The sequence below is a fragment of the Talpa occidentalis genome, unplaced genomic scaffold (genome assembly GCF_014898055.3).
Source record: "Talpa occidentalis isolate TD23 unplaced genomic scaffold, MPIMG_talOcc4v2.1 talOcc4.12, whole genome shotgun sequence".
NCBI classification, from domain to species: domain Eukaryota; kingdom Metazoa; phylum Chordata; class Mammalia; order Eulipotyphla; family Talpidae; genus Talpa; species Talpa occidentalis.
The window spans coordinates 42,733,392-42,755,446 of NW_023601212.1; the positions used below are offsets into that span (position 1 = coordinate 42,733,392).

Genomic DNA, 22,055 nt, shown 5'->3' on the forward strand with positions numbered 1-22,055 from the left:
AGTATTTGCATGATTACTCTATGCCTGTTTTTTTTTTTTTTTTTTTTTTAAGATTTATTTATTTATGCGTACAAGATCTGGGGTACAGGCCAGAGGTGTGGGGGGTGAGAGGATTTACCAGAGACAGAGTGGGAGCAGAACAGGCAGATTTACTGAAATACACTGCTGAGGGGAGCAGCAGATGAGTCAGGAGAGGTCTGCTGCACCATGTGGGTAGCTCCCTGGCTGGGGATCGAAATCATGCCTAGTGGCTGCGGGTAGCTTCATAGGTTGTGTCTTAACCCCTTGCACCACTAGGGAGACCCTGTTGCATTTTTTTTTTTTAAGATTTATTTATTTATGCATACAGGAACTGGGGTACAGGCTTGAGGTGTTGGGGGGGCGGTGAGAGGATTCACCAGAGACAGAATGGGGAACAGAACAGGCAGATTGACTGAAGTACACTGCTGAGGGGAGCAGCGGGCGAGGCAGGAAAGGTCTGCTGCACAATATGGGTCACTTCCCTGGCCAGGGATCAAACTCGTGCTGCACTGGCTGTGGAAGCTACATAGGTTGCGTCTTAACCGCTTGCGCCACCAGGGAGGCCTGAGGACTCTTATTTAAAAGAGAATTTCCTGCCTGAAGCATGCATGCTAAGTTGGGTGATAGCGCCAGTGTGTGCTGTACTTAATAGGAAATCAGGCATGTGCACTAAGGTTTCAGTGGTGAACAAAGATGTTTCCTATTTCTTTGTACCATGTACAATTAATCTGTGATGGGGCGGGGAGTGAGGTCAGGAACTTTAGTATCTCCAGTGATAGGCAGTGACCCAATATACCCCAAAGGAACAGTTTAAAACTTTTCTTTGACTTCATCAAGTGACAGGTGGTCTTACTGGAAAAGCATGTGACTGAGAAGATCCAGTCAGGAGAAAATGGTAGAAATGGTTAAATAAGTTCCATGCAAAACTGAACGAGTAAGCCAGTTGGAATGTACATGATCAAAGCGTAATAGATTTATCGCACTAATTAATACTCTTGCTGCTCTAAAACTTCACTGCATATGAGACAAAACCCAAACTTCCATCCTGTGCTCCTCGGAATTCCTAACTTCTATAACAGTGTCCTGATCCATGTTTTTGAATCTTTGGTTTTTGTAGATGTCACATTTCTTTCTTCCCATCTTTTAGGATCCAGTTTGGATCTTACTTATTTTGTAGTGAACTACCCAATTCTAATACAGTGCTGTCGTGTGAAACTTTTTTTGCGTTGTGGGGGAATGTCCTGTTTCTGGGTTATCCAGCATGGTAGCCCTATACCATGTGGCAAGTGAACCCTTGAAAGTGACTGGGAGACTCTCCTCATATTATCACTTTGACAGTTTTTAGAGCATATGGGCTCACTTTAGTATAGTAGCAGATGGAATCACTTCAGGCTTGGCTTCCTGATGGACATTGCTCTGTGGGCAATGGAATGTTCAAGTCTGGAATGCAGGGGCAGGCTTAGGCCAGGCTGAAGCCTCTTGCCAGAGTTTTGGGGGAGAGAAAAGGAGGGGTCTAGAATCAGCATTTAGGGTGCTATAGTCTTGTAAATAATTAAGAACTAAACCCTGATGTTTGTAGATGGCCAAGTTTCCTTGTCCTCCTCCCATAGGAGATTGGAACTTGCCATTCTTGAGAAAATTGAGCCTGCATAGGGTCAGGACACAGGTGAACTATTGGTCTTCTTGAGGGCAAAGGACTGACTTTTTCTTCCAGAACTCCCTTGTGAAGTGAACTCCAGTTACCTAGATAAGTATCATTTTTTTCTAGTCCTTGCCTCTCTGATTTTCCAGCAGAAAACTCCTGCCCCTCTTTGGAATTTGCTTTATCTACATCTTCCATTTTATCCATTCCATCTCTTCCCTTCCCCATATTGCAGGCTTTGGGAGTATAACTGGCCCATTATCTTTATGTATGGAGAATGTGAACAAAGGTTTCAAGCAGGAACTGAAGGCTGAACCGTGGTTCTAGACGGTGCCAGTAGTGGATCCACCGGAGCTGAGTTAACTGAGCCGTGTGGACAGAACCTGTCTGCAGTGTTTGTGGACTAGTGGACTGCTGACCAGTCCTCTGACCATTCAGCTGTCCTCTGCCAGCTCATGAAATGTGATTGTTAAAACGTTAATACTGAGGGCCTCCCCGGTGGCGCAGTGGTTGAGCGCTGGGTTGCGAAGCTGCCCGCAGCCTCTGCAGTGCCGGTTTGATCCCCGGCCACCGGGTGAGGGTCCCACATGGCGCACAGACCTCTCCTGCCGCCCGCTGCTTCCCTCAGCAGTGTATTTCGTCACTCTGCCTGCTCTGCTCTCCCCTCTGGCTCTGGTGAATTCTCTCACCTTCCCGTGCTTCTGACTGTACCCAGTGCCTGTGTAAATAAATAAATAAATCTTAAAAAAAAAAAGTTAGTGCTCAATCATGACATCACTTATAGTAATAATCCGATTAATAGGAGTGTTATGAGTGTTTTCAGTTGAATCTCGTTTGACCCTTACACCCAGCCCTAAGAGGGTCCATTGTAGAGTTGAATCTTCATCTGTTGACTTCTCTCTTTTTAAAAGATTTATTTACTTATGTATATAAGAACTGGGATATAGGCCAGGGTGAGAGGATTCACCAGACACAGAGTGGGGAGCAGAACAGGCAGATTGACTGAAGTACATTGCTGAGGGGAGCAGCGGGCGTGTCAGGAGAGGTCTGCTGCGCCCTGTGGGTAGATCCGGGCGGCAGTGGCTGTGGACAGCTTCATAGGTTGTGTCTTAACCTCTTGCTCCACCACATAACTTAAAATTTACTGTCTTAACATTTTATTTTATTTTTTAAAGATTTATTTATTTATTTATTTATTTATTTATTTATTTATTTATTTATTTATTTATACAAGCACTGGGTATAGTCATAAGTGCGGGAGGGTGAGAGAATTCACCAGAGCCAGAGAACAACAGGAAGACTGACGAAACACACTGCCAAGGGGAACAGCAGGTGCGGCAGGAGAGGTCTGCACGCCATATGGGACCCTCGCTGCTGGCCGGGGATTGAACCGGCGCTGCAGAGGCTGTGGCCAGCTTCGCAGCCCAGCGCTCAGCCACTGCGCCACCTGGGAGGCCCTGTCTTAACATTTTAAAATGTATACAGTAGTGTTAACTATACATAGTTGTAAGACATCGCTGGAACCTTTCCATATTGCAAAACTGAACCTTCATTGAACAACTCTCCTTTTCTTTTCTTCCCCCACCCCCAACCTGGCAGTCATCATTCTAGTTTCTGTTTCTTAAAGTTTGGCTCATTTTCTTGACTTTTTAGTCCTAAAATTCACTCTTGGACAAGGGTGTTTTGGACATTCAATATACAGAATATATTTTTTTAAAGATTTATTTATTTATACAGGCACTGGGTAGAGTCAGAAGCACGGGAGGGTGAGAGAATTCATCAGAGCAGGGAGCAGAGCAGGCAGAAGGACCGAAGTACACTGCTGAGGGGAGCAGTGGGCGGCAGGAGAGGTCTGCACGCCATGTGGGACCCTCCTCCGGTGGCCGGGGAGCAGCCGGGGATCGAACCGGCGCCGCAGAGGCAGACCAGCAAGCAGGTTGGCAGGGGGCTGAAAGTCAAGCAGCAGCTGAGCCCTCCAGTCCCACAGTCTCCATGCTCTCTCTGCCTTCTCTCTCACATTCTCTCTTAGTCTTGTCTCATCTTCCTCTTATAGGTATGTGTGCCCTGTGCTCTGACTTTGTGGCCCAGGTGTCCCCCTTGTGGCTCCCAAGTGCTTCTTGCTCCAACATCTTACCATGTGTGGGCAATGAAACCTTGCAGGAAAACAAGATCCTAGGTGCCATCTGTAGAGGCCAGTGACAGGGAAGTGGAAAAAAGCCTGAGCCACTCCATTTTCCCTACAGCATCTTAGCTGGGATTGGCTATAGCCCGGATGTTTACCCCATTTCCTTTCTTTTTTTTTAAAAGATTGATTTGCTTGCTTGTTTATTTATACATACATACATACATACATACATACATACATACATACAAGCACTGGGCACAGTCAGAAACGCAGGAGAGTGAGAGAATTCACCAGATTGGGGAACAGAACAGACAGACTGACGAAATACACTGCTGAGGGGAGCAGCGGGCGAGACAGGAGAGGTCTGTCGCGCCATGTGGGACCCTCACTTGGCGGCTGGGGATCGAACTGGCGCTGCAGAGGCTGCGGGCAGTCTCGCAGCCCAGCACTCAACCACTGCACCACCAGGGGAGGCCCTACCCCATTTCCTTTCATTGCATTCCTTACCCTTACCAAGGAACCAAGGACTTGTTTGATTACTGTTCTGACCAGAGCATATGTCATTGAAAAAGAATTGAGACTTTATTTTTTCTTTAAGATATATTTATGCATACAAAATTGGGTCCACCCAGGGGGTGGGGACTGAGAGGATTTATCAGAGAGAGTGGGGAGCAGAACAGGCGGATCCACCGAAACACACTGCTGAGGGGCGCAATGGGTGAGTCAGGAGAGGTCTGCTGCGCCATGTGGGTAGCTCCCCGGCTGGGGATCGAACTCGTGCTGCAGTGGCTGCGGACAGCCCTGCAGGTTACATCTTAACCTCTTGCGCCAGCAGGGAGACCCAGAATTGGGACTTTCTGTGAAAGTTATAGAACTCTTTAAGGGGTGGATTCTTTTATTTATTTTTTTTTAAAGATTTATTTATTTATACAAGCACTGGGTACAGTCAGAAGCACGGGAGGGTGAGAGAATTCATCAGAGCAGGGAGCAGAGCAGGCAGAAGGACCGAAGTACACTGCTGAGGGGAGCAGTGGGCGGCAGGAGAGGTCTGCACGCCATGTGGGACCCTCCTCCGGTGGCCGGGGAGCAGCCGGGGATCGAACCGGCGCCACAGAGGCCGCGGGCAGCTTCGCAACCCAGCGCTCAACCGCTGCGCCACCGGGGAGGCCCAAGAAGTGCTTTTTTATACCTTTCTTAAGGGGTGTGGGGATAGAAGTGAAAGACATTATTTTATGTTAGGACTATAGCTTACCCCAGGGTTCTAAGGCAGGGTGTCTCCCAAGAAGTTTTCTGTTCCTAGATGTGTATCCCTTTGTTTTTTGCCTGGGAAGTACAGCAACTGATACCATGAAAAGGTGAAGCACTTCCCCATTCACCCCACGACTTTCAAGCCCATTCACCCCACAACTTTCCTGGCCTAAAAGACTGACAGAATGCATATCCTGCCGGAGGCCAATAGGCCAGGATCCAACGTAAACAAGCAGAGAGGTTGGAGGCAGTGAGCTCTGTGGAAATTCCTTGAAGTCTTTAAGACCATCTTTGCTAAGCATATCTGTGATGAGTACAAAAGATGAGTTTATAAGAACTGGCATAAATCTAAGAAGGATTTCAGCAATTTGAAGTATTGCCAGGTCAGCCCACTCCCACACTGCCTGCTCCCTCTACACAAGAAGAATATTCACTTCCATGGAGATCCAGGTGAACAGAGGTGTATGGTGACCAAGAAACTAGACCGGGCCCACGAGAAACTGGATCAGCAGGACCCCGTGAATCAAATGTTTGGGCAGAATGAGATAATGGATGTCATTAGAGTTACCCAGGGCAAAGACTACAAAGGGGGTTAGAGCTGCTGGCATACTAAGAAGCTGCCCTGTAAGATCAACTAAGGATGCATAAGATTGCCTGTATTGAGACTGGATGAAAGGATTGTCATCACCATACTGAGATCAATACAAAATTCTTTGCCTGGGCTACCTTACTACATATGGCAAACTGATCAGGAGCAGTGCCTCCAGTGATTGTGAGCTGAGAAGACTATCAGTCCTCTTGTGGTTTTATCCACTACCATGAAGTGATCAGTGACTTTGTCCTGCTGAAAAGGTGTTTAGTGGGAACCAAGAATTGAGTGCTCCCCCTTGGCAGTTCCTTGTTGGTACATATAAAGTGACAGGCCTTGAAAAAGATTAACTTGAAGTTTATCAATACTACCTTTATGTTTAACCTTGCCCTCTTCCAGACTGCCTGAGTAAACACTCATGGGGAATGCAAAGGAAGAGGAGCTTAATGTCACGAACAGATCCTGCATCTGGTGAAATCTCAAAAATTATTTTCCATTGAGGGGAAATAATAACTGCAAGAAGAACATTTTGCATTTCTTTTTTTGACAGCCATTCTTGTTAACTATAGTTTTGTACAGACTTAGCCATAGCCAAAATTCAGGCGAAAGCAAGCCAAATATCTCAGCAGTGCTTACAGTAAGTGTTCCTCATTGTGTACCCATGTTTGTGTTTTTGCAGACTCCACCAGTAAACCATTGCTTAATAATGAAGTATGAATTAGGTTGTGAGTACAGGGCCTGGCTGGAGTACCTGTACTCCACTGTCTGCATACAAAGAAGCCTTTCTTGTGGGTGTTGGCTACTGTCTAACCTGGTGTCTGCCTACCTGTCGTGTTGTGGCTCTTAGTGGTTCTCCTAGCTAGGGATATGTCTGATAACAGAACTTCCTGTTATGCTTTGCCTTCACCTTGAAGATGAGCTTGCCAGAAATGCCTGAAATTAGTGATGGGGACACACAGAGGCAGCTCCACTTCCACTCCAAGTGGACCAGCTGCTTTGTGTGTGTCTTACATCATCCACTGGGATGAGGACTGACCTTCCTCATACAGAGGAAACGAGGATTCCAAGTTGGAGCCTGCATCTGTAGTCTCTTGTCAACAGGTTGGGGCCTCTCTGCTAGACTTGAACCCACCACAAAGGCAAATCCAAAAGTAGATGAAATGTCAACATTTAGAGACATAAAGAAACCCATTAACTTTGCAAATAAAGTTTCCTTTTAGCTATTCAGTGGACACAACAAAGGAAGGTGTGAGAGTGTGTCAGGTATTGATGAGTAAAATACTTGAAAGCCAACTGGAGTCCCCCAAGACAATGTACAAACTTTGTGTAGAGAGAAAGAGGGACTTGTACATTGCTTGTTTGCTAAGATGAGGGAGTAATAGATTGCACCTGAAATTTGTTTAGCAGCAGAAAAGGAAAAGCTCTTAGCAAATTTAGAATTGCAGAAGGAACAACATGGGACGACCTCATAATCTGGGTGGCAGAAAAGGCCCTTTCTGACATTTGAGGATGCCAGAACAACTCCCAGCACCATATCAGACATGGATGCCATGTCACATCGTGTCTTTTGTCAGGATTGTGAGATTGTAACTGAGGGTTGCTACTGTTTCACATCTTGCCTATTGGTAATCTATTTGTGCGGAAGAGGGTTAAAGAACTAATTTTATTATTATTATTTAACGATTTATTTATACATACGAACTGGGGTGTAAGCCAGAGGTGCAGAGGGTGAGAGGATTCACCAGAGAGAACAGGAGGATCTACTGAAATACACTGCTGAGGGAAGCAGCCGGTGAGGCAGGAGAGGTCTGCTGTGCCGTGTGGGTTGCTCAAACTTGTGCTGCAGTGGCTGGTGATAGCTTGATAGCACTGTCTTTAACCCTTGCGCCACCAGGGAGGCCCTAATTTTTCTTCTAATGTTTGCTACAAGCTATGTGATTGCTTTTTTCTTATTTTAGTCCTTGCAGAAATAAAGGTTACATAGCACAAAATTCCAGTAGAAGTAGAACCTTGGGCTGCAATGCCTGCTCAACTTCACATAGGCAATATCCGAACCAGTGTTTACTAAAATGAAGAATGCATTTTATTCACACCTCTGTCCATGAAAGGGAGGAAAAAGAAAAGTATGCGCTTAGAGGATCAGGGAGAAACCAATTGTTCTCCAGTTAGAGAAGTTTCTGTGGACATACCTCCTTTGTTAAGCAGATTTTCAGAGAATTCAAAGTTGGTTTCTCACCCTGTAGAATCTTGGATTTTCAAAACTCACATTTAAAGTCTGTCATTGGGCAGAGTGCTGCTTCAGAAGCCAGTTCTCAGGACATTTGAGAGGTCATTAGACTTAGCACTGGGGGCACCATACCCCCTGTGCTGGCTCTCTCAGCTGCCTGTAACTTTAACAACCTGTGATACGCTCTACATTACAACCCATGATATGCTGTCTAGAGACACAGTGGTTCTTCCTGCCAGTTGTTGCTTCCTACCCTTTGGGATTGGGAGTGGAGGGGGTGGGGGCTTTGTTTCAGGTTTTAAGCTTCATGTGACTAGAATCTTTAATTTCCAGGTTTCTTCAAACATTTATTGGGACCTTTCATCCTGCTAAGTATACTGTCCATAGCAATATGAATTTGGAAGTAGAAGAATAAACACAATCACAATTTGATAGATGCTGTTGCTTGTAATTTGAATTTCTAGTTGTTGATTGTCGGTGTGTAGAAAAGCAGTTGACTTCTATATCCAATAACCTTGCTAGCGTTGCTTCTTAGTTCCAGGTGGTAGGTGTTTTGTTTGTCACTTTTGGGGATTCTCCACATAGATGGTCATACCATCTGCAAATAAAGACAGTTTTATTTTTTCTATCCCGTCTTGTGTATTACTTTTATTTCCTTTTCTTGTCTCAATGTACTACTTAGGACTTTCCAGCACTGTGTTGAAAGGGGACAGTGAGAAAAGACATCCTTGTCTTAGTCTTGGTCTCAGGGGGGGAAAACATCTAGTTTCTCAGTATTAAGTAGATCCTGTGATTGTAATAAGACAAAATCTGGCCACAGGAACACTAGGGAAGGTCACCTAAGACAGACTTGAGTTGGGCAAAGGGTAGGGAACCTCAGGGAAGGTTTCTTAGAAGAGGGTTTGCCATGATGGGGTACTGCAGAGGACAGGGTATTCCAGGCAGAGAAGGCCTAGTGTATTAAAAGGAAGGCATCAAGAATGTCAGACTAGTTCCTGTGTGAGCAATAGTGAGCATCTCTGTGAAAGGGAACCTGACTTGAGTTCTTGGGCTCCTGGCATGTCGCCCAGTGCACTGAGGTGCCAGGGACATAGTCTACAAACAATAAACTCCAGATTGCATTAGGAGTTGGGATATGGTATGGCTTCCTTCAGCAGGTTGGTTCTCTGGGGTGGGCAGGTTCAGCTTCATCTGTAGGGCTTGTTCTGTGGGCTTCTGTCCCCCTTCCTGGAACCTCTAGATGGTAGCTTGGCTTGGAAATTTTATTTTATTTTAAAATTTATTTTATGCATACAAGAACTGTGGTACGGGCCAGAGGTGTGGGGCGGGGGGTGTGGTATGTGTGAGAGGATTCACCAGAGACAGAGTGGGGAATAGAACAGGCAGACTGACTGAAATACACTGCTGAGGGGAGCAGCGGGCGAGACTGGAGAGGTCTGCTGTGCCATGTGGGTAGCTCCCTGGCCGCCCGGGAATCAAACTTGTGCTTCAGAGGCTGCAGATAGCTTCACAGTGCTGTGCTTAACCCCTTGCGCCAACAGGGAGGCCCAAACTTGGAAATTTTAATCAGTACAAAATAGTACTATGGTGTCGGTAATTAGAGTAATAGTCATAGCCGAAAAATAGCTTTATTTCCTCCCTTTTTTGAAGTCAAACTGTTCTTTATTCTCTGAACGACCTTTGGTGTCTTGCCATCCCTTTTCATGAAGGACCCCAAACTCCAGGCTTTGCCCCACACACACTGACTCTCTGCATCCCAGGAATCTTGGATGTCAGCCAGTCCCAGAGCCCCAGGCTCTGAGGAGATCAGCGATTCTGTTCATTTTTGATTAGTCCTGGCAGCCAGCCATCATTTACAACATTCGCTGGGAACCAGGCAGAGAAATCTCAAGACCTGACTTGATGAACCTTAGATTTTTCTGCAAAAAAAAAAAAACAGTGGGAAAGGGGAAATTTCCACAATCAGAAATTAGCCCTGTAATTATAGCCAAGTTTTGGTGTGTCAGTGTTCATGGGAGAATCAGATACTACCATTCCTCCTCTAGTTCCTGGCTGCTGGATTAGAAAAGAAACCTATACATACATGAGGGTGTTTCCTCTTAACTGGTGAAGATCACATTGCAGTTGGTGCCTACTTGCCAGATGTACATAGGGCCAGTGTGTATTTCCTATACCATGAGCTGCATGTCCAGACCTTTATTAGTTTACAGCTGCAAAAATGCAAGGGAAGGAAACATTCCCTTTAAAAAAAAAAAAAAAAAGAGGCCAGAGGTGTGGGAGGGTGAAAGGATTCACCAGAGACAGAGCGGGGAGCAGCGGGTGTGACAGGAGAGGTCTGCCACACCATGTGGGAATCTCCCTGGCCGGCCGGGAATCAAACCGGTGCTACAGAGGCTGCGGACAGCCTCACAGTGCAGCACTGCTGCACCACCGGAGAGGCCCTGGAAGGAAACATTCTGCCTCAGTGTTTTTCTTTGTTTTACTCAACAAAGAAATGTTTAGTTTCAGATCATGTAAAAATTGCTGTGAATTACATTTGTGTAAACTCACAGACACCTGCTATGTCCTGCCATGGCACCCCCTTTTAAAAATATTTATTTTTATTTATGCATAAAAGAGCTGGGGTGTAGAGAGGTGTGGGGGGTGAGAGGATTCACCAGAGACAGAGTGGGGAGCAGAGCAGGTGGATCCACTGAAATACCCTGCTGAGGGGAGCAGGGGGCAAGACAGGCAGCTCTGCTGCGCCTTGTGGGATAGCTCCCTAGCCAGCGGTGGAACTCAGGCCACAGTGGCTGGTGATAGAACTGAGACTTTAACCCCTGTGCTACCGGGGAGACCCAAGATGTTGATATTTCTCTTAGTCTTTTGGGATGGAAAATTTTCTAAAATAAATTACCAGAACCTTTGCCCTGAGGTAAAATTGGGTGTGTCTTCACTATTGTTCTCAGCAGCTCTGTTCACAGTAGCCAAAAGGTATAAAAACAACTCATTCACTGAGGGATAAATAAACAAAGTGTAAAATATCCTTAGCATGGACTATTCAGTTGAAAATGGAGGGAATTCTGACACATGCTGCAACATGTAAGAACCTTGAAGACATGCTAAGTGAAAGAAGCTAGACACTAAAGGGCAAATATTATATGTATGGTTACATTCATATGAGAAACCCAAAATAGTCAAGTTTATAGAGACAGAAAGTAGAATAGTGGTTACCAGAGTTTGGGGGACAGAGCTGAGTGAATTATTGTTGGGTGACAGAGGGGTCAGAAGTTCAGTTTGGGGCAAATATTAATAGGAAAGGAGGGTGTTGATGGTTATAGAGCAGTGCAAGTGTATTTAATTCCACTGAACTGTACCTTTTTTTAAAGTGGTAGGGAATGTAAATGTTACATTGTGTATATTTTACCACAGTAAAAAAATGTGTGCCTTACCTCTTTTTCAGTAGCTAGTTGAGGCAGCTTTGCTGGATCTGTTCTATTTACCACAGACTGATGAGTCTGTTTATTTACTGTTCTATTTACCACAGCCTGCACAGGTTGCCTAAGGCTGTTGACCTCTAAAATTGTTGGCTATTTTTTTCTTTTGGTAAAACAGCATTGTTGTCTCCTTACCTGCTATTAGTTGCCAGCTACTGCTTCCAGTTCCTGTGTCTTTCACTGCTCTCTCCCCTTTCTAATTTGGTGTCCAGTAATAAAGATAAGCCTGCTTCTCTGGTGGTATGGGGCTTTGTTGTGACCTTCACCAGAAGCCAGGACCATCTCAAACAACCATTTTAGTGTAGCTGAACTATTAAGTCTCAGGTTTGCTTTTTAGCTTCAGTTTTGATGGCATCTGAGGTTTACTTAATCTTATTTTGGGAAAAGATCTGTTTATTCATTGGTTTTGCATCTGCATATCACTTTTTTGAGTTGTGCTTCTGTTGGCCCCTTAAGTTATTGGCATGCATAGTGGATGCCATGAGTACCCAGGATGCGCGCTTAGCATGGTGGACCAGCATGGGCTCTAATCTTTCACATCACTGAATTCAGAAGATGCTCATCCTCATACCTACTCACTCAGTGATGAGAGCTGCTCTTCTTCCTTTGCTGTAATTCTTTCAGGTTCAAGATTGTGACCAAACCAAGGATGCTTTTAGTTTGGGGTGTTTGAGCTTTTCTTTTCTTTCTTTCTTTCTTTTTTTTTGGGGGGGGAACCTTAAAAAAAGTTTTCTTTTTTTTCTTTTTTCTATTTTATTTTTATGTTCCCCTCTTTTTTTTTTTTAAGATTTATTTATTTATGCATACTAGAACTGGGGTGTAAGCCAGAGATGCAGGGCGGGGGTGGTGGCGAGAGGATTCAGCAGCGCAGGGAGCAGAATAGGCAGATATACTGAAATACTGCTGAGGAGAGCAGTGGGCAGGGCAGGAGAGGTCTGCTGCGCCATGTGGGTTGCTCCCTGGCCAGCTGGGGATCGAACTTGTGCTGTAGTGGCTGGCAGTAGCTTGATAACACTGTCTTTAAAACCCTGCGCCACTAGGGAGGGCCTGTTTGAGCTTTTTTTTTTTTTTTTTTTTTTTAAGATTTTATTTATGCATACAAGAGCTGGGGTACAGGCCAGATGTGTGGGAGGGTGAGAGGATTCATCAGAGACAGAGTGGGGAACAGAACAGGCAGACTGACTGAAATACACTGCTGAGGGGAGCAGTGGGTGAGACAGGAGAGGTCTGCTTCGCCATGTGGTTTCTCCCTGGCCGACCGGGGATCAAACTCGTGCTGCAGAAGCTGCAGATTGCTTCATAGTGTGGTGCTTAACACCTTGCGCCACCAGGGAGGCCCTGTTTGAGCTTTTTAAAGGAACATCTCCTTTGTCCATTGTGTAATTCAAATAATACCAAGGGTTTCTGATGCCAGCAATTTTGGCAGCAAAGAGAGACCTTTTGGGGTATAGATAAGTCACCTGAGTCTTTAGTCCTGGATAGGGGTTATAAGATAGTTGTGATTAGAAGCTCTCTTGTCTTGACCCACAGAGCTGTGCAACTTATGAGGATTTTGGGATAGAGAGAGATCAGGGTAGGGCTACTAAGGACAGTGACTTATAATAAGGGTTTTTTTTTTTTTTTTTTTTTTTCCCTGGTGGACCTTTCTAATTAAAGGTGGAACATATTTGTTAAATGAAAAGTTAGGTTTTGGTTAGCTGAGTAGCTGTCACTCAGCACTGCTTACAATTGTGTCATTCATTTAGGTAATCATTTTGTTACTACCGGTAAAATAACTGGTATAATAGAAGGAATTAGTATCCTTATTGCTTAGCAGTGTAAACCTGCCTGAGGGGTGGCATCAAGGATGACTGAATTGACAATGACTGTGGGAAAATATGCCCACATTCCTTGTAATCAGTGTCTAGGCAAAATGTCAAGTCGTAGTATGGAATGACTTGAAGGAGTTGTATTGTTAAATTCTCAGAAGTAGGTAGTCTCACTTTTTCATAATCTTTAAAGATGATGATTTGAAGATGCTGTCACTGAATGGAAGCTGTGGTTTTAAGTAACAAGTCCCCATGTTCAAAAATACATACATACATGGAGGAGTCATTGGGGGAGTAATATACACATGAAGGAGAGGTTTCAGTGGAGAGAATTTGTTGTCAGTGTGGACTGCTATCCCTTTAATGCATGATGTAAAGAAATGAGGTTGTTAGAACCAGTCTCATTTTGTGAAAGTCCCAAGAAGTACAGATTAAGAAAATGCCCTTACTCCTGTGTGCTTCTGCCTCCTTTTCCCCCTATTTCTCCATAGCACATCCATAATTTTTTAAAAGATTTATTTATACAAGAGCTGGGGTACAGGCCAGAGGTACAAGGGGTGAGAGGATTCATCAGAGACAGAGTGGGGAACAGAACAGGCAGACTGACCGAAACACACTGCTGAGGGGAGCAGCGGACGCAAAGGGAGAGGTCTGCTGCGCCATGTGGGTTGCTCCCTGGCCGGCTGGGGGATCGAACTCATGCTGCAGAGGCTGCAGATTGCTTCATAGTGTGGTACTTACCCTTGTGTGCCACCAGGGAGGCCCAGCACATCCATAATTTAAAAATTTTCTTTCTTATTTGTCTCTCTGTCCCCATCTCTCCACCTCTGGGCCAGAGTGGAATCCATGAGGGCAAGCTTTTTGTCCTGAATCCCAAGAGCCTGCAGGATTTCAAGATATTAATTGTTTGTGGATAGCAGCCACATAAGTTCAGAGTTTCCCTCTAAACCATGAACACAAATGGCAGGATATACCCAGTCATCCTCCCTGACTAGCCTGGACCAGAATTGATTTTTGACCTGTTGATCTCAACGTCACCTTTGAGAGTCATGCATGTTAGCACATATCAGCAGCAAGCCAGAAGCATGGCAGACCATATTGATACTTGTTAGTGATGGAGAGCAACAGTCAAATCACAGGAACAGAGTTAACTCCAAATCAAGGGGTTTAGTAAGGGATGAGCTTGCTTAACCAAAGGAGCAAGCTCATCCCTTACTACACCCCTTGATTTGGAGTTTGTAGGGTCTTGTTTATTGCTAAAGAATATATTCTAAAACCTCTTGAATCATACCTTGGGTTGAAATAAAAGCTTTTAATATTTTGTACCCCTGAGGGAACTTGTGATTATTTGGGGGAAAACCTGCATATTCGTAAACAGGGGTGAGTATGGAAATGGAAATAAAAAACCTAAACTGCAAGCCTGGAGTGGAAAGAAGGTAGGTATGTGTATTGTGAGCTCCATTGCTTCTGCAATGTCTTCCAGTTGGGGAGTTAAAGTATGGTAAGTCCCAGCTAGGAGGATAGCCTGACTGGGTCAGTTATGGTTCCCTGGAGGGTCTTGGCAAGGGGCTGGTCTGCGTGTTGAGTAGCTGCATCATTTTTCTCTAGGCCCAGAGCATGTCTGTTTGGGTTGTGGTCTGGGTTGCCTTCCACCCATTATTAAAGGGATTTGAGTTTGAACTGCATATGATGGGGGTTTTTCTTCTTCAACACCCATGGTGCAGTTCTTCACCTGAAAGTATAATGTATTTTGATGCCATTTCTATGGCAACTGATAAACTCCAAGGGAACAAATTCTATTTTTGTGCTCTAACGTGGTAACAGAATTAGTGGAGTTACAGCAAAAAAACCACTGTAAGTCAGTGCATTTTGAAGAGAATTGAAATGGTCTAGTACTAAAAAAATTTTTTTTTAAGATTTATTTATTTATGTATAGAAGAACCAGGGTACAGGCCAGAGGTGCGGGGGGTGAGAGTATTCACCAGACACAGAGTGGGGAACGGAACAGGCACATTGACTGAAATACACTGCTGAGGGGAGCAGCGAACGAGGCAGGAGAGGTCTGCTGCACCATGTGGGTAACTCCCTGGCCCGGGATCGAACTCATGCTGCAGTTGCTGCGGATAGCCTCATAGGCCACGAGGGAGGCCCCCCAGTACTACAGTTTTAACATTGAATCCAGTTGAATACACTTCAAATAATTTCCAAGTCACTCAATTTTGGCTTTGTTTTCGATGTCATTAGGTATTTTTTGGGGGGGGGGTGGATGCAGACTCAATGGGAGATTATTTTTTAATCCTAGGTAATATTCTCAGTAAAGTCTTCTGGAGTTCCATCTCTGGATTTCCAAATACCTTGTTCCAACTCCTGTCATTTTGGGGGGGATTTTGTGTTCAAGTATGTGATATCCTCCCGCCTCCCAGGCATGGAAGTCAGGTAGTTTTTACTTGCAAACCTCTCCAAGAGACAAAATGAAAATGTGAATTCCTCCTCCAGACTACAGGACCTGCTGCAATCCCCTGGGAAGTAGCACCTGTGCTTTCCTTTCTAAGTATGAGTTCCTGATTGTGGTGTCCTGTGTGGGAGAGGGGACCCAGTGTTCACATAAACCCCATACTTTCCCAGCTTCCATTCTCTAGGATTCTTTGAGTTAGCTATCCTGATAGAGGTTTGTGATTGGGTAATGATGCCTGCCTATTTCCTGATTTTTTTTTAAGTCAGTAAAAAAATGCCTTTTTTTTTTTTCTTTTTTTTAAAGAAAGGTTTATTTATTGGGCCTCCCTGGTTGCGCAAGGGGTTAAGCACCGCTCTATGAAGCAATCTGCAGACTCTGCAGCATGAGTTCGATTCCTGGCCAGCCAGGGAGCAACCCACATGGCGAAGCAGACCTCTCCTGTTTCACCCACTGCTCCCCTCAGCAGTGTATTTCAGTCAGTCTGCCTGTTCTGCTCCCAACTCTGTCTCTGGTGAATCCTCTACCCCCAACCCCCATCTCTGGCCTGTATCCCAGTCTTGTATGCATAAATAAATAAATCTTTAAAAAATATTTATTTTAATGTATACAAGAACTGGGGTACAGGCCAGAGGTGTGTGGGGGGGTGAGAAGATTCACCAGAGACAGAGTGGGGAACAGAATAGGCAGATTGACCGAAATACACTGCTGAAGGTAGCAGCGGGCGAGTCAGGAGAGGTCTGCTGCGCCATGTGGGTAGCTCCCGGATGGCCGGGGATTGAACTTGTGCTACAGTGGCTGTGTATAGCTTCATAGGTTGCATCTTAACCCCTTGTGCCATCAGGGAGCCCCCCAAATTCCTTGTTTTCTAACAAGTAATTTAAAGACATTTTGAATGAAGGGTCTCAACGCTCACTGGGTTCAGACACTAGTGTCTGAGCATGGAAGCATGTGAGTTTGGACTACCGAGTGGGAACCGAACAGAAGGGGAAGACATGAAGTGATTCTGGTATGGTTCTGCTCTTTGTTTTTCTCCAGTTGTTACAGTCAGAGAGGCTGTAGCTTCTGTTTAATCCTCATGTTCTGCCCTTGCCTATTCTAGTTGTCTTGGCATGGTGGGGACCTGGGTGCTCCCTTTCACCAAACTGTGAGGTCTGAGAACTCAGTGCCTGTGTTCTCTGACCTTTCTCTCCCCTCAGCAGATAGTACTGTTGCGAATTCCCCTTCATCATTGAAAGAGCTCATTCATGCCATTCAGCAAACAGTACACTCACATCACAGCTCTGCTCTGCTCCATCTTCTGGGGACAATACCTGCCACCTTGCTCTGCAGATGCCCTCAGGCATTGACTTCCTAACATCATCCTTGCAAGTCCACCCAGGGCCCCATCCTGGGTAGCACCAATGGCTTGATTGCCTAGGCCAGAAAAAGGGAAATGAAAACTGGCCCTCTCACCCTGCACCCCAGTTCTATGCAAAAATAAAATCTTTAAAAAAAAAAAATCTCAGTTTTCTATAGTGACTATACACTGAAAAGATATTTTGGGCATGTTGCATTCAATGAAATATGTTGTTTACTTCCCCCTTCTACTCCCTTGCTCCAATCATTCCCATTCCTTCTCTGCTGCAAGACATGGATCCATGGTTGGCCCACAGGCCTTGTCTTTTTCCTGGGATCTTGTCCTTTTCCTGGTTGAGGACCTGGGCTCCTGGATCACAGGAGACCATGCTGCTCTAATTCCCAGGTGCAACTGTGAGGCAGGTAGCAGGCAGAGTTGTTTGGGAACATTTTGTAAGGCAGGGGTATGGAGTGTTTCTCCAAACTCCTTGATTTTGGATCTTCCTGTGGTATAGAAGACTGCCCTGTTTTGTCCAGGATGGTGTGGTCTTTGGGTTCTGTGCCTCCTCATCCACGCTGGTTGTACCATTCATTCCCGTGACTATCATGTGATGCTGCTTCTGAGTATTTTAATTCTGGTGATTAGAACTCTTCCTCCACACCAATATCAGTGGAGAACTACCCCAGTGGGGACAGACTCTCAATAGTTGGTTGATCCAGCTCCTCTTGTAATGACTGAATTCTTTCTTTTTTCTTTTAAGAGTTATTTTTTTTAATGCACCCAAGAATTGGGGTATAGGCCATAGGTGTGTGGGGGCCAGTGAGAGGATTTGCCAGAACAGGCAGGCAGACTGAAACACACTGCTGAGAGAAGCAGCGGGCAAGACAGGTGAGGTCTGCTGCGCCATGTGGGTTAGCTCTTTGGCTGGGGTCAAACTTCAGTGGCTGCCGATAGCTTCATTGTGCTGAGACTTAACCTCTTGCTCTACCAGGGAGGCCCTGAATTTTTTTCTTTAAAGATTTACTTATGCATACAGGAACTGGGTTATAGGCCAGAGGTGCAGGCGATGAGAGGATTCACCAGAGACAGATTGTGGAGCAGAACAGGCAGACTGACTGAAATACACTGCTGAGAGGAGCAGCAGGCAAGACAGGAGAGTTCTGCTTGCCATGGGGGTAGCTCCTTGGCTGGCTGGATATCAAACTCGTGCTGCAGAGGCTGTGGAGAGCTTCACAGTGCTGTGCTTAACCCCTTGGTGCCACCAGGGAGGCCCCAGGCCCTCAATTCTTAACTAGAGTCTCTCATATTCTGTCCTGATGAGATCTCAGGCCTGATTGCCAATCACTGAGTCCTGCCTGCTCTGGAAATCTTGCTCCTTCCATCAGTTAGTTATAGGCTGATTGAGGGAAGGGACTCTGGCACATCTCACTTGCCAGAGATTTGGGGGATAGGGAGCATAACAAATGATTTGTGCTACTTGGTACCTGGGAGAATGCCTCTCCAGTCCTCTTTCCCTATCTCTCTGCCCCAGGTTGTCAATGTAGAGGTGTGGGAATCATGGGTGGGAGGGCATCCTCCAGCTCAACTCTGCTACGCCCACCAGTCCCCTAAGACATGTATAGCATGGAGCCTGGGGACACCCATAGAATCCCAGAAAGATGTAAGAGCTGGGGAAAGTCCACAGCCCGCAGACTAGTCACTTACCAGTGCTGGTTCCATTTTCAGAGATGTTCATGTGCATGATTTTTTTGCTTATTCAGTCCTTCAGTATACTAGACCCTGCTGTGAAGCTTCATACCTAATGAATGCATTTCTACAACTTCAGATTTGGAGGAGTTCCAGGGAATGCTGCAGATTTCATTGTGAGTGTGATAATCTGCATTGGGGCAGGTGTTTGGGTTTCTGACAACCTAAAAGCTCTTCACCAGTGAGTGACTCTTAGTCTTAAGTGGATGCTAAGGATAAGCTGACAGCATCTGCTAGGGAGTAAATCTTGGACTGTGTAGCTGAGTCTTAAGTCTGTGAGATGCCATCAAGGCTAGTATTGCCCAGGAGAGACTGGGTTGGACACAAATGGTTGAAAGCAGGCGAACTCTGTAAGATCAAACATTTTTATGTCGTTTACCTTTTTCTCTCCAGTACCCATGTCCGCTCCTGTCAGTAACCGAGATTCTTGAGTTTTGTGGGTCCTTTACTTCAGTGGAAGTTAGGTAGAATTAAAAGAGCAAGCAAGAACATTATTTCTCACAAAGCTCTAAATCCTTTGCTTCCTGAGCAACACTCAAACTGGAGAGTTTTGTCTTTGCTCAATTCTAGTTACTGAGATGGAGTGAATCTTGGTTATTTAAATCCCAGCACCCATGTCAAACTGACTCAGATTTGGGGGACAGAAGTGGACTGTGAATGTCGGGAGAGGGCTGAGGCCTCTTAGCAGTATGAGGAGATGGTTTTCTGAGTGGCCAATCCATTACCTGAGAGAAGTTCCTGATGGGGAATCAAGACTGCCTAACGCTGACATCACTGATATATGTTTCCCTGGGGTTCTTTGACAGGATTCTACAAAGATATAGAATCAGCCTTTGCTGTACCCTTGAAGTGTGTTCTTTGGTTTAGACACTGTCAGTTGTCAGTGACTGGTGGTTTTGGGCCTTGGATCATTCTTCAGTTCCCACTTTGTAAAGCATGACTCACAGTCTTTCCAGTTCTTATGTTAACTTTGTGTCACTTTATGCATTGCTTTATTTGGAGGGTTGGGGAGAGAAGGGATCTCTCCCTCTCCCAACTTTTATTCAGATTCCGCATCTGTTGGAGAAGTGAGGCAGCATGAGAGAAAGTTATCTTTCCTAGAATCACTTTTTCTTTTTTTAAAAAAGATTTAGTTATTTATGCATACAAAAAATGGGATACAGGCCAGAGGTGTGGAGGGTGAGAGGATTCACCAGACACAGAGTGGGGAGCAGAACAGGCAGACAGACTAAAATACGCTGCTGAGGGGAGCAGCAGGCGAGACAGGAGAGGTCTGCTGCACCATGTGGGTGGCTCCCTGGCTGGCTGGGGATGGAATTCTAGCTGCAGAGGCTGTGGATAGCTTAATAGTAGTGTGCTTAACCCCTTGCACCACCAGGGCGGCCCTGGAGTCACTTCTTGAGAGAGCCCAGATATGGACAAATACAGCCTGACCATCTAAAAGCTTTATTTTTTACAAATCTTTAAAATTCAGCTTCACAATGAAGGTCAGAGGGTAACATCATTGATGAAAGGATTACCCCATAACTGTTAACTCTTCAAGAAAACCAGGCCCCTGCATTTCTAAACCCCCAATCACGTAGCTGCATGTCCGTTATGGCTCCTTGGACTATTCTTCTTTTTTTTTTTTTTTTTAATAAAGATTTATTTATTTGTACAAGCACTGGGTACAGTCAGAAGTGCGGGACACTGAGAGAATTCACCAGAGCCAGAGCAGGGAACAGAACAGGCAGACTGACGAAATACACTGCTGAGGGGAGCAGCAGGCGGCAGGAGAGGACTGTGCGCCATGTGGGACCCTCGCCGGTGGCCGGGGATCAAACTGGTGCTGCAAAGGCTGCGGGCAGCTTCGCAGCCCAGCGCTCAACCACTGCGCCACCAGGGGAGGCCCTCCTTGGAATATTCTTGTTGCCTCTTGGCCATTGATGCTCTCGTTTGCCCCTCTCTCAGGGAGTTTTCTTGGTGCTTGTGGCTGAAGTGATGCTCAAATATCAGGTTCCTGATGTCTCTGGAATTTTTTTTTTTTTAAAGATTTATTTTTTAGTTATACAATAGCTTGGGTACAGACCAGAGGCGTGGGAGGATGAGAGGATTCACCAGAGACAGAGTGGGGAGCAGAACAGGCAGATTGACCGAAATGCACTGCTGAGGGGAGCTGCGGGTGAGTCAGGAGAGGTCTGCTGTGTCAGGTAGGTTGCTTCCCTGGCCTGGGATTGAACTTGTGCTTGCAGTAGCTGCGGTTAGCTTCATAGGTTGCTTCTTAACCCCTTGCGACAACAGGGAGGACCAAAGGGCACCTAATTTAAAAAGCCTACTGATTGGTTTCTAAAGCAAAGGGACTGGGATCCTGATTAGTGCATTTGTGGCCTGACTCCTAGTCTTCTTGGCTGTAAGGTCCCTTCCAGGGTGGGGGATCGGGGCAGAGACCCTGAGTGTAATCTACATTCCCTGAGTGGGAAGACAACTGGCTCATCTCTGCCTGGGTAGCCTGGTTCTGGGAAAGCTGTAGGGCTGAATCTGAGGTAATGGGGCCCTAACTTTGCAGGTTCAACAGGCAGGGGTCAGGGTGTGAATGAATCGTGTGAAGGAGGATTAAGGCTTCTAAGAGCTGCCTTGGCACATAGCCACTGGCTAGACTCCAGACAGCACAGTGTAGCTGATGACAGGAGTGCTGTTTTCACCAGCTTCTTGAGCCAGTCAGATGAAAAAGTAATCCTGTTTGTGCTTTTGCATTGATACAGATCACATAATGAAACAGGCCATTGCCATGTACAGGAAGTAGCATCTGCTCTGGGATCCATAGGGAATGGTTCAACGTTCAGTAACCAGTAACAGGTGTAAACACCCCCCCCCCGCCTTTTTTTCATTTATATATTTTTACATTGTTGTTCATTTTAGTACACTGTTTGATTTCTCCTCTCAGGTGTTGTCCCTATAAAATTACCACTACCAAGGGCTTTCCTGGTGACGCAGCAGGTTGAGTGCAGCACTGTGAAGCTGTCCACACCTCTGCCGCTCCCTGGCCCGCCAGGGAGCTACCCACATGGCGCAGCAGACCTCTCCTGTCTCGCCCGCTGCTCCCCTCAGCAGTGTTTTCGGTCCATCTGACTGTTCTGTTCCCTGATCTATCTCTGGTGAGTTCTCTCACCCTCCCGCACATCTGGCCTGTGCTCCATTCTTGTATAAATAAATAGATCTTTAAAAAAAAATTACCACTAGCAAGACATCTGTGATCCGTCACCATAGATTCTTTGTGCTCTTCCCTCCTGTATTGATCCCTCTCCTTCCCCCTCACCTACTGAATGTCTCCAATTTATAATTTGCCTGCTAGTTTTGTTCCTTTTTTCCCCCGATCCCTTGAATGGCTTCTCTGTGTTTCTCC

The 22,055-nt window shown here is 45.7% G+C and overlaps 1 protein-coding gene and 1 pseudogene across 5 annotated transcripts in view; both read left to right on the plus strand.

The window, feature by feature from the left end:
* Nucleotides 1-22,055, plus strand: part of BRD4 (bromodomain containing 4) — an 85,028-nt gene that overhangs the window by 18,193 nt on the left and 44,780 nt on the right. The gene's annotated exons all lie outside the window — the stretch shown is intronic.
* On the plus strand, nt 4,942-12,034 carry LOC129145487 (60S ribosomal protein L3-like; annotated as a pseudogene).